Genomic DNA, 15,551 nt, shown 5'->3' on the forward strand with positions numbered 1-15,551 from the left:
ATCAGGAACAATTTGTGCAATGATTTGCATGGTCTTTGCAATACACCCACGAACACTGACTGAAATGTTACATAGCCATTCACCTCTTCTTGGAAGGATGTGTGACAAATTGTTCTTTATACCACTGGATCCAGCTTCCACTTCAGAAGGTCCAGTTTTAACTCTAAAACTCCCAGGATCACAATTATGCATCACAAACATAAGTTGTATACTATTCTATAAACAAAATGGTAACTTTCTGAAACTTTAGTATGTCAAGACAAAAGCTCATAAAATTTGCAATGTGATGTGTTCTGCTTCACTTTTAAATGAATTTATTATGGGAAAGAACACATTACGGACAATAATTTGATGCATGAAGTACAAATAATGTATAATAGGATTGAAGTACCATTAGCAGGGAAAGGGGTACGTGGACAAGGTTATTCAAATGTGGTTAGGAGAATGTTCATGACTACCCAAACTGTGGTTGTCTGTAATCAGACAATACTGCATGTGAGGTTGACACCACCCTTTTTACAAGCATATGTCACAATATCCTATAATTTCACTTTCCCAAAGTTTTAAAGCTGGTTCTTTATAAAATCGTCCAGAAAAGTGGACTCAGAAAAATGTGCAATTTGTAGATTCTGAAGATGCTGACCAAGGAACACACAATGAAGAAATGCACAAGTGCATAAACATTTTTGATCACTGCCATAACATTGTGCTGCATTATTGGACCACATCATCACATGGGATGAGACATGGGAGTCTCGTGTGACAATGGAATCCAATCAGTGGAGTGGTGACTGAGATTGTCTCAGAAGGTGAATGAAATTCAAGCAGAATTTCTAACCCAAAGATGATGGTAACCGTCTTTTAGGTAAGAGGTGTTCTACTAATGGATTTCATGCCACAAGGGACATAAAATGCAGCTGTGTATTGTGCAATATTGATGAAACTTCACTGTGCACCCTAGAATAAGTGCCATGGCCTCCTGTCTATTGAACTGTTGTTGTTTCATGACATTGCAAGACCTCACTCTGTGGTTAAAATGCAAACTCTCACTAAATACTGCAGTTTGGCTGGCTGCAATTCATTTGCCCCACTGCCCCCCACTGCCAATAGCATTGATCTTGCAGCTAGTGACTAGTGTGTGTTCATCTGATAAGGTTCCTCACCAGCAAGTATTGCCACACTGACGAAGTGAAAACGATGGTTGAGACATGGCTCTCATCGTAGGCAGCAGACTTCTATAAAAAAGTTTGCAAAAACTTGTCACAATATGACGAATTTTAATAAAAATGGGGACTATGTAAAAGTAGCTGAATTACATTGCAAAACAGTCCTTAACTTCATTAACCTGTTTTTGCTACAGTGACTGGTATAACAGTTACCGTGTCCTTACATAGGAAATGCAGTACAGTGACTATTTAATTCAGCGGTTATTTAGAGAATTAATTTTGCATTGCCATATGGTAGTAATGTATTTATGGACTTAATCATCTGAAGGTGGTGTCTGCAATGTGCAGGATCTACATTACTTTTATTAAATAGGTCACCTTTTTCACAGAAAATCCTTTTTTGGATCTTCGATCCTTAAATGTCATGATTTTGGGAAATAGCAAGATGTTTTATCATTGCAATAATTGTTTTTCTAATTTCTTATTAATAGTAGAGAATATGGAGGCTCTCAAACACCATTGAGCAATCACGGCAATTGTCTATAGTGTAAAAAAAAAAAAAATACTTTCTAGGAATTTAAAAACAAATTATTCATTCATAGGATAATTGGTGGATGAAACTTTCAGAGGTGGATCCAGGGAGGGCCTAAGGGCAGTTTTAGCCAATCCCTCCCCCTCTGTAGTTACATTTGAAAGTTAAAATGTTTGATTAAACTTTAAAGATTTCTGGGCTCGGGGTTTGATGGCAGGTCAAATTTCAGGTAATTTTTTTGGAATGCAAGCACTAATTTTAAATGATAATCTGACATTTTACATATCCTGCTTCAGCCTTCAGCTGACGTTGTGCATTACAAAAAGCAGTGATGTTAGGCAAATTAAGAATGATAGGGATTATCTAATCAGTGAGAACATTTGTCTCTGCTTCTACGAAGAGAATGTCTGCTCTTCAAAGAGTGTTAATAGTGAACCTGATATCTTGTGAGTAAAAAAAGGGACAAAATAAAAGTTGTCCTCATTGGGTAGAGACATGATAGCTTCATTGTATTTCAGGAACTAATATTACACGTAAGGCTTCTTGAACAAATGGAACCAGGCAAGTTCGCAGTGCAGTTAGAGGCATGCAGCCGAGAGCTTTCATCCGGGAGATAGTAGGTTTGAACCCACTGTCGGCAACCCTGAAGATGGTTTTCTGTGGTTTCCCATTTTTGCACCAGGCAAATGCTGAGACTGTACCTTAAGCCCACGGCCGCTTCCTTCTCACTCCTAGGCCTTTCCTATCCCATCATTGCCATAAGATGTAAAGCAAATTTTAAAAAAAGTAGAAAATGATAGACAGTGAGACGTTAAGAAAAGCTGTTGCCATAGGTGCGGCTTCGAGAAGTGAATTTATCATTGGTTTGGAAACAGCTTTGTTTTACACTGGCACCATAATTAGAAGGTTGAATATGATAAAAATACCGATGAATAGTGTAAGAGCATTTTTATGGCAGCAATTGACGTGGCTGCTTCAATTGGTGAAGAAATGTGGCAGGTGAACTCAAAAGAACAAATGTGTTAACTAAGTATCCTGAGGAATTCTTAAGAAGATAGTAGGTTATTCTTGCCTTTTTTTAGACCCCTTAATAAGACTATGATAATGTTAACATGGTGATCCCCAGAAAGGCTTAGTTCCAGTAATTTTTCTAAGTTTTTCAGTAGACAAAATTATTTAAGCAGTAGAAATGTATGAAGCAGATTGCACAGCAACAAGTGTAGAATTAAGAGCAGAAATATCACAAAGGAAAGATACTTGAGACAGTCTCATCCAGAAGAAAATAGCCAAAAATGTACATTAGCTCTATGTAATGAACTTCTTTCCTTATATTAGACTACTGCTACAAATATATATGCCACCCTACCAGTCATTAGAGCCTCTACTGAGAGAAGTTTCTTGGTGCTACGCAAGCTACAAACCAAGTACAATGGGAGAGAACCAGCTTAATGGCCTTGCATTAGCAAACAACCATAAGGAAAGGTCAATAAATACTGAAGATACCCTACATCAAAACCACGAAGGCTGGATATTTCTAACTGGTCAAGTGTTGATTGATGTGAATTGCTAATACTGCTGTACATAGTAAAGCTGCTGTACTTCAAACATTACTTTATGGTTAGATAAATATCAATAAACTAGCTGTTACCCATGGCTTTGCTCACGTGGATTTCGTGATTTAATAAAAGTAATTGTTTCTCAGTACTGTACTAAGTCCTTATCTGAAAATCCTTAAAGTACAATAACTCACTGAAAAATAGAGCTTCATTTACCCCAGAAACTCTTTGCAAACCACATTTGTAGTATTACCCATTGGGGCTAAGATGACCATGCGATATAGAACTGTACATGTGAGAGTCTTAAGTCGAAAACAAAAGAAAATGCATGCGTCTTTATTTTTAAAAGAGATTCCAAATACCATTTTCATGTCTGTAACAACTTCAGTTTTTGAGATAAGTATCCTCATAAAAGGTATTCAACCCCTTTTTCACCCTTTTTCAACCACATTAAGGGGATTTTCTGAAAACAAAAAAATATATTTTTAAATGATACCAAATACCAATTTTTTACATCTGTAAACTTAAGTTTTTGAGATATAGATATGCTTATTTAAACAATTCACCCCCCCCCCCCCCCCACACACACCTTTCATCCCGTTAGCAATGGAATATCCAAAAATTCTACCTTAGTGAGCACCTACAGTCTTATATAAATGTATCTCCAAAATTTAATTTCTTTATGTCCAGCAGTTTTGACTTGCCGATGCTAAATCAGGACATGTTATTTTAAAGAGATTACCTTAAACTAGATTTTACTATACTGTAAAAATTTTCTTAAAATAAACTTGGGAAATTTCATCACTACAGAAGTAAAATGTCTGAATTGCTTATCCTTGCTTTAAGTCCCTCCCTTTAGGGAATCCTGGATCTGCCTCTGATCTTTCAGAACACTGAAAGACTAATGGTAATATAAGAATCTAAAATATAACTCAAACAAGGTTGGTTGCTAAATTAATATATAAGTAAACTAGTCTGTGGTGCCTTTCAAGTGAAATAATCATCAGAGTTAATACCTTCTCCTACTCAACTGGTGTAGTGTAAGGAGCCGAGAATTTTTGTTGCTGTTTTTGTAATTCACATGTAATGTCGTTGAGGCCCAGGTTTTACCCTATCTCCCCAACCTTGGAATCCTAATTGTTAATATTTTTATTCTTATTTCAATGGAAATCTTTCTGAACAGTAGGAGCAACCATGCAGTTTTATAGCTTACAAAAATGACCATTATGTTGCCAGTTCATAACTGACTGAACAATATTTCCTTGTTACTGACAATTTATGAACATCTGCATTATTATAGCTTGAACAGTAAAAATATACTGGATATAAAAAGTTAGAAATCTGTATTTCTATAGTTTGTTTTGTGGGGGTATGATTAACACAGTGGCTTAGCTTCTGGCTTCCCACTTGAAGGGCTGAGGTTCAAATCCTGTTCAATCCTGGGTTGATTTAATCTCTAATCCCATGGTGCCAGGTAGGTCAATTGGCCTTAAACCCCAAGCCAAAACCAAAATGAGCCTACCAAAAATACCTGGAATGTGCTGAAGAAATTTTAATTTGCATACATCTTTCAGATGGAACTAATACTTCTGTCTGGCTGCAAGTGGTTCTGCTATGGTAATGGAGTAGACTCTACTGCCAGCAACTAGAAGCAGGTTGTTGGACAGCATTGATAACCCACCTGACTCCCTGAGGGAGCAAAAAGCTAAGAGCAGATGAGCTCCCTTAGAAGGGCGTGATCTCTCTGTGAAGGATATGCCACTAAAAGTAGTCTTGTTTCTGTTCTCTGTATTAAGGGCAGCATCATGAAGTCCTCAATAGCAGCCTAGGCATAGGATAACGATGGCATGTTGAAGGTTGCAGTGACTGAATTCCTAAGTTGTCTAAGACTTGTTCATCATTGAGAAACCTGTTCCTTGGTCATCAAATTTTCAAATAAGGTACAGTGGAGTATCGCAATACTGTATTTTCTCACGTAATTCACACCTTTTTTTGATGAAAAATACAGGCAAAAATTTTGGATGAATAAATTCGAGAAATTCAGGTATTTAAAAAATATTAAGTTCATGTAAGTTTCAGATATCTGTATATATAAAGAGTTTTGTCTGTACATTGCTCAGAATTTGAAAAGAATGGTATTTCTGTATCAGTCACGTCCATAGTAACAAGGAAATGCATTTTTTACTTTTATGGAATTTCTGCCTGTCTCTGTATGTACATGCATCACGAGAAAACGGCTGAAAAGAATTTAATGAAAATCGGTATGTGAAGTCGGATGAGCCACTACAATGTAGGCTATAAATCATTTCATTCACAGCGAGTGAAATGGTAGTTTAGGGGAAGGCCTAAAATTGAATTCCCAAATATTTATATTAGTGGTCCTATCGATAAATACTACGTAACTAAAGTTATACAGAATTAAATTTCCGATCATTTGTCATACATTGTTAACATACCAGCTTTGATAACAGATATTCATGAATTTGTATTTTTGTTGCCAAGTCCGTATCAACGCCGAGCCACAAATGGGTTAACATAATTTAATGGAAGTCAGTATATAGAGTTGGGGAATGAGAAACTACAGTCTCAGTTATAAACAATTTTATTTGCTCTGTAGGAAATTGTAGTTTAGGAGAAGGCACCTAAAATTTAATTTTTAAATACCTATGTTATTGGTCCTATCGAAAAGTACTGCATAACAAGTTATTCAGAATACAATTTCCAACCATTTGTTTTATTCAATTTTGCCACACCAACTATGATAAGAATGGTATTTCAGAATCGGAAGAAAACTAAATGCGAAGGCCTACAATATTGAAAGCGCATAACATTGATCAATAACATTACATTGACCATTGTTTGCGATTTTCTTTGTCTCTTATGCTGTCGTTCAACTCCGATAGATGGGATTACTGCTTCATAGAGAGTATAACAGTTTGAATATTGGCAGGAAATAGCTGGGAAGTTAAACTTTCTTCTTTAGCATGTCATTCCTCTGGTTCATAAATTTTCTGATACCGTACTGCTGGTACCTAACTCGCTGGTTCATCATAGTATTCCAGCTATTAGATTCCTATTCTGACGTGCTGTTTTGAATGAGCAGTGTGCAATCTTAAGCCAAAGGCTCATGTAGTAGTAGTACCTGGTCTAGAATTACAATAAGATATATTCAAAATTATAGCACCACAGTTCACTAAATAACTCAAAATTCAATCCTGAAAAGAGCCGTTTCTTAAAAAGAGCTGCTTCCTCTTCCCTTTTTTAAAATCCTACATTCATTTTGTTCAAAATTAACAGTGAATCGGCTTTCTCCTCTGGCTTGGAGGAAAAAATTGCCTCCAAGTCAGATTTTTCCATCGCCACTGTAGGGAACTGAGATTTTCTGACTCATCGGGTACTCCTAGGAAACAGATTAGTAAAAGAGCCTAGTTTTTGCCCTGGGACTCTCTACTATTCGACATCCCCCCTCAGAAAAATGTGTGGTCACGGATCATGGCTGTCTGTGGCCTGGTTATTCCAGCGCTGGAACTTTGAACTGTTAGATTGGCAGCGTAATACTGTTTAAGTCAAATGTGTGGTTTTTCATTTGATCGAGTATTTCATGTGAAATCATCACTTTTACTCGCGCCATTCCTACCTACGTCATTGTAATGACCTATGTTCATTTCATTTGGGAAAACCACTAAGACAGTCTTTCTGAGGATGCAGGTGGAGAGTGAGTGTCTGCCATTATAATGCAGTTCCCCAACCTGATTGTGACTGTAGGCAAGCATTCCTACCATTCCAATGAACATTCCCTAACGCAGTCTTCATACGAGAAGACGTTTGGTGAGATCTCCATCGCGTTTCCAGGGTAACGTTAGGAACTATGCAATTTAATACAGGCTTGCTCATGTGTACTCTATCTAACCTACAGTTCTGTATAAAATGTAGAATTCCGTAGCGAAGCACGGGCACATCAGCTAGTACGCAATTGGTTCAACTCATTTGCGGTTAATCGTCGTTTGGCAAAAAAATCTGGTGAGTTTTTCTGAAAAGTCAAATAGGGTACATCAGGTAACTTGGACACATCGGTTTGAAGTACCAACACTGGAAAATATTCTTCCTGCTACGAGCTGACATATGACCTGGAGTAAAAAAAAATGTAGTTACTAATAAAAGTAAAATTCACGTAAGTACATAAAATGACATACCGGCAAAGAAGAAAACTGTCCAACTCTAGAAGGGCTGGGCATCGAAAGAGGGACCCATATTATATTCCCCCAAACAATTCGTATCCAATCTTGTATGAGTGACTTGTTCAGTCACCCCTTTTCTTGGATACGAACATGGACCCCTCATGGAAATTTTACTTTAAGCATTGTTTTTCATTTTAGAACTAAGGTGTAAGCTTTCTGCAATCACCTGTTAAAGCAAGCATTGCAGTACATTGTTCTTTTTTGCTTCCGGTAGTGTGTGCGATAACTCTGTCACTTTCTTGTAGATTGTTCAACTATGTGGCATATGGAAACTGATTGGCATCTGACCTGTGGTTCCTTCACTGTACACTTCTCAATCACAAAGCAATGAGAATCAAATACTTTTGGTGTAAATCATTCGGATTTTTGTGGAATAATGTTCTTCGTCGAAGAGAAAGTCCATTTCACTTCATAAAATTCATCAAGCCTTGGCTAACCTTCAAATCAGACACTGATTCAATGTGCAGCAGCTATTTCTTGTCCTTTAAAATACAGCATTTCATGAGAAATGTCATACCCAACGTTGCATAACGAAATCATATATTTAAAAGATCCTCCCTTACTTTCGGAAACTCGCTGCTTTTTGGTCTGCGAATTGCTTTGCGAGACTGGCTGGTTACTTGAAGTGTACTTCTCTGTTATCGCGGTAGCGCACGTTACATCTGTACACTGAATACTTGCGGCCCGCTGCCCTATTCCCATATGTTCGGCATAACTGATCACCGTGAGTTTATATGATGCAGTATTTCTCGAATACTTGCGCACTGCTGACTAACAGTTTTGAGATCACAAAACGCATGTCCTATACCCAAAATGCTTGTAAAATAAGTTTGTACCAGACTGAACTAGACCATCACTAGTCACTTATGGGCTGATGCTCTCACTGAATTAGTGCAGTAGTATTTCCTACCAGCTGATAACAGCATGTTGCCTGGCGTTTGGAATGCCTGGTTTTGCAATAGGAAGGCTGCTACCTGAGTAGTTGAAATCTTTATTTCAAAGCTCATCCAGAGCTGCGTGATAGATGATCAAAGAAGTGGGTGTGTCAAATACGTGAACATTTTTTCCTCCACTTTGGACCCAAAAATATTGAGATGTGTAAATTATGCAAGGGCATTATATGTGCAAGAAAATACGGTACTCTCGCACAGCTGTTTTCAAACTACACACAGATTTCTTCCAAGAAGTCATACAGCAATCGAGGAGTTGCAATGGAGGCAGGATTTTTGATGACTGGAAGCCTCTAGTGACAAACTGGCATGTAGGTGGTAGATGTGTGATCAGTCATCTTGCTTGATTAATGTTCTGTCAAGCAATTCAGTAGTTGCATGTATGATTGAGCACTCCTGTTTAAGGTCTACTCACATCACCTCATGTGAGGAAGGGGGATAGGAAAGGTGTCTTAAATATAGGGGTTAATAGCAAAATTGGTTGTTTCTTGACTTGTTTCTTGAGCGCGCCGCTGTGAGCTTGCATCCGGGAAATAGTAGGTTCGAATCCCACTATCGGCAGCCCTGAAGATGGTTTTCCGTGGTTTCCCATTTTCACGCCAGGCAAATGCTGGAGCTGTACCTTAATTAAGGCCACGGCCACTTCCTTCCAACTCCTAGGCCTTTCCTATCCCATCGTCGCTATAAGACCTATCTGTGTCGGTACGACGTAAAGCCCCTAGCAAAAAGTTTCTTGAGCTGGACACAAGGGACAGTCCAATAACTGGCAACTTGGCTATAATTCTTGGCAACCAATGTAGTTAATTTTTCTCTGGAATTATAGGTCACATAAACTACATCCATATCAGAATAACTTGAGGACTGTCACATCAAATGGGAGGGAATCTATTCAATTATATTTACTGCCAGGTAAGCACATACAAAGTAGGGCCTATATTATGTGAGTGGATTTCTTTGTGGATGCTTGTCGTGCTAATGCAGGAAAGATTTTGGCAATACGAGAAAGGTAAAGGAAAGAACTGGGAAGGAAGAGCTGTGAACATAACAGCCCCAATATTTTCCTGGTGTAAAAATGAGGAAACTACTAAAAACAATCTTCAGGGCTGCCAATGGTGTGTTTCGAATCTACGATCTCGAGAATGCAAGCTAAATCTATATGGCCCGTACAACTCATTCGGCTACATACTGCTATAATTTAATCTTCCCTTTGCCAAAGTTGTACTCTTCATGACACTAGAATTGAATGTCTTGTACAGCGGTGTTTTGCTTTACTCTAATAAATAATAATAATAATAATAATAATAATAATAATAATAATAATATTTAATTTGTACAGAAAGCAATGTACTTATCTGTGGGATTATTTGTGTAATGTGTAGGAAGAGGACTGCTAAATTAAGTTTGGCATGTGCACTGATGAATTTCATTTGTTGTGACAGTTGCATGGAAAATTTGTTTCCATTCTCAAACCAATATTGAAGCTTAACACTTTCAACACTATATTTTAACATGGACCCTGGCAGGGAACTGAGTGTTTTTCCTGAATTTTAATACATTATTGCACAACAGTGAAACATAGTACATACTTGATTTTTGTATCATATGAAAGCACCAGCCATCCAAAATGTCAATCAGGAAGTATGATATATCTAATTTTATTATACTGGTCTTATGAGAAACAAATGTACAGGAAAAAAAATTGCATTCAAGTTATACCAAAAAAGCTGTTCAAACAATAAAAATAAATCATTTATGGTGGCTACTTAAACCACAAATATATGCAATTACATTTAAAAAACAATTTACCTACTTAGAAATGTTTGCTTTGGTATAATAGCCCTGAAAATATTTCCATCATTGCACTCCTATCAGCAACCTGTGTGTCTGTCTAAACAAAAAAGCCAAATTTCTGGTGAGGTGAAGTATTTTTTGTTTGTATATGGAGTAAAATAATGCAGCTAAAAACTTTCATTCAGAGGTGAGATAACAAATAAAAATCTTGCCAGAACTATCACTTAATGTTATTTGGTTTGTAAGCAGAGGCATCCCCATAATCTACAGCATTTCTGAATCCACTTCTCTTGATAAAATATCTAAGGCTGATTCTCCACGAGCAGGTAAAACGCTGCTGTTTGCCCGCCTGACCACTCAAACTTTTTTCGTATTCTACACGAGCGGTTGAATTGACGCCTGTGAACAGCTCCAAAAACGCCGGCGACACCCCCAGCCATTCTCCACCAGCGATAATCCTGCCATACTATGATGGATGTCGTACAAATAGGTTGTGTTTTCAGAGCTTAACTACAGTTAATAGTAATATTAAAAAAGAAACCTGGTAAGAAAAGGCGTTTGTGGACTCTCCCTGCATTGTCGAATCGGGTCACCACTGGACAATTTCATTGAACGTTTTGTGAACACAGGAGCTATCTGGAAATATTTTTCCCATATTATAGAATGTCAGTTGCTTCATTCAATGAGCTGTTTGAACTTAAGGTGCATATTACTAAACGAGTGAAATGGTAGTTTAGGTGAAGGCCTGAAATTTATTTCTCAAATATTTATATTGTTAGTGGTCTTATCGATAGATATTACATAACTCAAGTTATATAGAATTACATTTTCGATCATTTATGTCTCATACATGTTTACCGTACTGGCTATGATATGGGAGACATTCATGAATTTGTATTTTTGTTGCTAAGTCCATATCAACGCCGAACCAGGAGAAAATGGGTTAACAGAATATAATGAAAATCGATACATAGTCGGGGGAATAAGAAACTACAGTCTAAGCTATAAACAATTTTATTCACCCTGGATGAAATTGCAGTTCCGGGAAAGGCACCTAAAATTTTTTTAAATACCTACAATAAGTTATTGGTCCTATCGAAAAGTACTGCATAACAAATGTTAGAATACAATTTTTGATCATTTGTTTTACTGCCAACGGCCGTAGCCGTGTTGGGAACACCGGATCCCGTGATTTCTCCGAATTTAACCAACATTGGGTGTGGTCAAGATTTGGATGGGTTGCCAAGCGCTGTTGGTAGGGGGCAAGGGAATGGAGGAGCGGAAAGGAACTGGCCACCTACCGCACGTAAACTCCGGCTCAAGCACACCTCTGCGGAGGTTCAGACCTGCCTTCGGGCAGAATACACCCTTACCTCCGTTTTATTCAGTTTTACCGCACAGACTATAAGAGTGATATTTAGAAAACTAAATGTGAGGCCTACGATATCGAAAGCGTGTAACATTCATCAACAATAACATATTGACCATTGTTTGTGATGTTCTTTTTCTCTTATGCTGCCACTCAACTCCGATAGATGGGATTACTGCTGCGTACATAGTATAACAGCCTGACTGAATATTGGCGGGAAATAGCTGGGGAGTTAGAAAACTTTCTTCTTTAGCATTCCACTTCTCTGGTTCATACATACGTAACACTGGTTCATCATAGTATTCCAGCCATTCGATCCCTACTCTGACGCGCTGTTTTGAATGAGCAGTGTGCACATTTAAGGCAGAGGCTCATGTAGTAGTAGTAGTAGTATGACCTGGTCTAGAATTACAATTTAGGCCTACTCCAAATTATAGCACCACAATTCACTAAATTAACTCTAAATTCAACCCTGAAAAGAGCCGTTTCTTAAAAGCTTCTTCCGCTTCACTTTTATTAAATCTATATTCATTTTATTCCAAATTAGCAGTGAAGAGGGGCTTTCCCCTCTGGCTTTGAAGAAGAATGTGCTACCAAGTCATTCTTCCCCTGCCAGTGTAGTGAATTGAGATTTTCCGATTCATCGTGCATTCCTAGGAAACGGTAGTAAAATGACATAGTTTTTGCCCTGGGACTCTCCACTATTCGACCCCTCCGCCAAAAAAAGACAGTGTTCACGGATCACGGCTGTCTGCGGCTTGGTCATTCCAGCTCTGAAAATTTGGATTGTTAGATCGGAAGCGTAGTACTGTTCGTTAAAATTGAGAAAATGTGTGGTTTTTCATTTGATCGAGTATTTCACATGACATTAATTTTAATCGTGCCATTCCTACTGACTCATTGTAATGACCTCATTTCAGTTTCGTGCGACAGAGGTGGGTGAACTGCTCGCTGCCGCCTCGTGGAGTATGATTCGCTGTTCTACCACTAGCGAGAATGACGCCTCTGCTGGCGTTAGACCCGCCTGCCCGCTCATGGACGCGTCCACCCGTGGCGTGCAAACCGCCCGTGTAGACAGTTCTACAAATACCGCATAGTTCTGTTCCACAAGCGGGTTTGTAGTGGGCGAACAGCGGCGTTTTACCTGCTCGTGGAGAATCAGCCTTAGATATCACTATCATTAAGCTGGCATGAGGACATGTTTGCACAGTAACACAGCTGACAGCGCGACAGATTTGGCACGCTCAGTATGCGGCTTCGGTGGAGGTCACGGTAAGGAGAAACTACCCTTTTTATTGTTTCAGTTTGAACATCCTGATAATTCTAGTGGACACCAGATACACTTTGGATTACTCCTATTGGATGATAAAATAGAGTATACTGTACAGTGGAGAGGGGAGTGGGCAGTAGGGCAGAGCGATTGTAGCTCTGTGAAACAATCCATCAACATCTATCTGTAACATCTTCATTTTTGAGATAACAGTAGCCTAATTAAAAGAATTCAACACCCTTTTCAGTTGCTTTACCTCCCACCTCCACCCAAGGGGTATTTCTGAAAACTAAAAATACATGTTCCTTTATTTTAATAGAGATAAAAAATACCACTTTTCACTTCTGTAACATGTTCAGGTTTTTTTGAGATATACTGTATAAATTCTCATTTTAAAATTTCACCCCCTTTTTAGTTCCCCTTAAGAGGAGTTGCCAAAAACAAATCACCTGTGTTTCTTTACATTTACAGGAGATTCCAAATGCCACTTTTTATGTCTGTATCATTCTATGTTTCTCAAATATTCTGTAGCTATAATCTTTCAAAAAATTCATCCCAATATGTCACTCCTGTTTAACCACCATTAATTGGAATTTCCAAACAAAAATAAGTGTTTCTTTATTTTCAAAGGAGATCCCATACACAAATTTTCAGTTCTGTAATATCTTCAGTTTGAGATATATGTATCCTCATTAAAGGCATTCAACCCATTATTCACCCTTTTACACCCCTCCTATTCGGATTTACAGAAAACAAAAAATACGTGTTCTTTTATTTTTAAAGTAGATTCTAAATATCAATTTTTACATGTGCAAACTTTTAAAGTTTTGAAATATAGATACTCATTTTAAAAATTCACCCCCTCTTTCCCCCTCCCATTAATTGGATTTTCCAAAAACAAAAGAATACATGTTTCTTTATTTTTAAGAGATCAAAAGTACCAATTTTCAGGTCTGTAATATCTACAGTTTCTGAGATATAAGTACTGGTATCCTGATTAAAGGCATTCAACCCCTTTTTCACCCTTTTAAACCTGTCCTATTGGGATTTTCTGAAAACAAAAAAATGTTTATTTTTGATGGTTCTAAATACAAATTTTTACATCTGTAAACTTTCGAAGTTTTGAGATAGAGATACTCATTTTAAAATTTCACCCCCATTTTCACCCCCTTAGCAACGGAATATCCAAATATCCTCTTAGCGAGCACCTACATCTTAATGAAAATTTGGGGATACATTTATATTATGTCAAGTAGTTTTGGCTTGGTGATGATGAATCAGTAAGTCAGTCAGGACAAGCTATTTTATATATATATATATATATAAAGTCCAGAAGGAAACAATCAGACTGCAAATATTAACCCTTAGTTGCTCACGGAGATTTCCTCTGGTCTGATTATATTTTGATCCCTATACCTTTCTCGTTCATTTGGATTCTTCCTGTCAGCATTTTGGTATGATCGTGCATCCTGTGTGCAAGTGTGGGATCATTGTTTTCATGAGTGACATCACCTGGACATTACCTCCATGTGTGATTAAGTAAATTACCTTATATTTTAGTGCATAATTTTTATTTTGGAGGTTGATGACCTTGTTTTGTTCTTCTAAACTTATTTTAGAAAAATATTTCATGATGTGATCATTGTAGGTAATGGCGAGTCTCACGAATTTAATATCATAAGATCATTCGACATAGTTAAGGTCTACAGCATTCTGCTTTTAGATCAAACTGTGTAAAAATAACCTACAAGTACTTAAAAGGGTTTCTTTCAATTATACTGAAGAATACTGCAAACGAACATGCCAAAATATCTCAAAGGACAAAAATGATGGGTATTTTTAACCCCGGAAGATTACCTCCGTGCATGACTATTAATGTAATAATTTTCGTGTGACTAGACAAGGGTTAATATTCCAACTCGTGGGCTTTTCAGCTATAGAATTAAATGTGACAGTTGACTGGTTGGATTTACTTGCCTTTAAAATGCTGGTTTTCTTCTAGGAACTTAAAATCTCAAAGACCTGGAACTGGCTCTCGTTGAAGAATGACACCTGATACTGCAATGTGATCTGTGTCCTTATATAGAGCATGCCACGCATGTGCCAAGCTGTGATAAATGCTTGTGGAGGACATACAGCATACTGAAGCTCTCCAATTGTGAAAAAAATCCATGTTGGAGGGCTGTTATCACTTTGTGTTTTGCCCTTATTTGGACATTTGTTTGTGCTCTGAAAATTAATGCGAATCCATCAATGTTCTTTTGTATACTTCAATGGTAAAGAATAAAGGTTTAGTTGGTAATATATCTGCGTGTGAGGTATTGTTTTGTGGAATATGGCATACATTCAAAAACATGTTCCCCTAATTTTTTTGAACTGTGTAAAATTTGAAAGCTGGCATTGAGGCAAGTCTTTCCTACTGCAGTCACTGTATTGTCCTATAAAGGAGGCTTGCAGTGGTGTCTGAAGAGTGTAGGAACTGTTTCCTTGGAAAGTCTTCAAAAGGTGTGCCAATTTGAGACTCCACAAACTGGGGTGATGGGTAGTTTCATGAATAAAAAGGGTGTAAAGAGCTTTATAGTACCATTGTCATGTTTCAAAATTAGTGATTTAATATTATAAGGGCTTTGCAGATTTATATTTCAGATTTAAACCAGTTTAAATTCAGTATCAATCTTC

The 15,551-nt window shown here is 37.6% G+C and overlaps 1 long non-coding RNA gene across 1 annotated transcript in view; it reads left to right on the forward strand.

The window, feature by feature from the left end:
* Positions 1–12,567, forward strand: part of LOC136871158 (uncharacterized) — a 54,628-nt gene extending 42,061 nt beyond the window's left edge. The window contains exon 5 of the long non-coding RNA XR_010859763.2: positions 12,523–12,567. This is a non-coding gene — a long non-coding RNA (uncharacterized lncRNA). The remainder of the gene's footprint in view (positions 1–12,522) is intronic.
* The last annotated feature ends 2,984 nt before the right edge of the window (positions 12,568–15,551 follow it).

This window comes from Anabrus simplex, chromosome 1 (genome assembly GCF_040414725.1).
Source record: "Anabrus simplex isolate iqAnaSimp1 chromosome 1, ASM4041472v1, whole genome shotgun sequence".
In the NCBI taxonomy this organism is placed as follows: domain Eukaryota; kingdom Metazoa; phylum Arthropoda; class Insecta; order Orthoptera; family Tettigoniidae; genus Anabrus; species Anabrus simplex.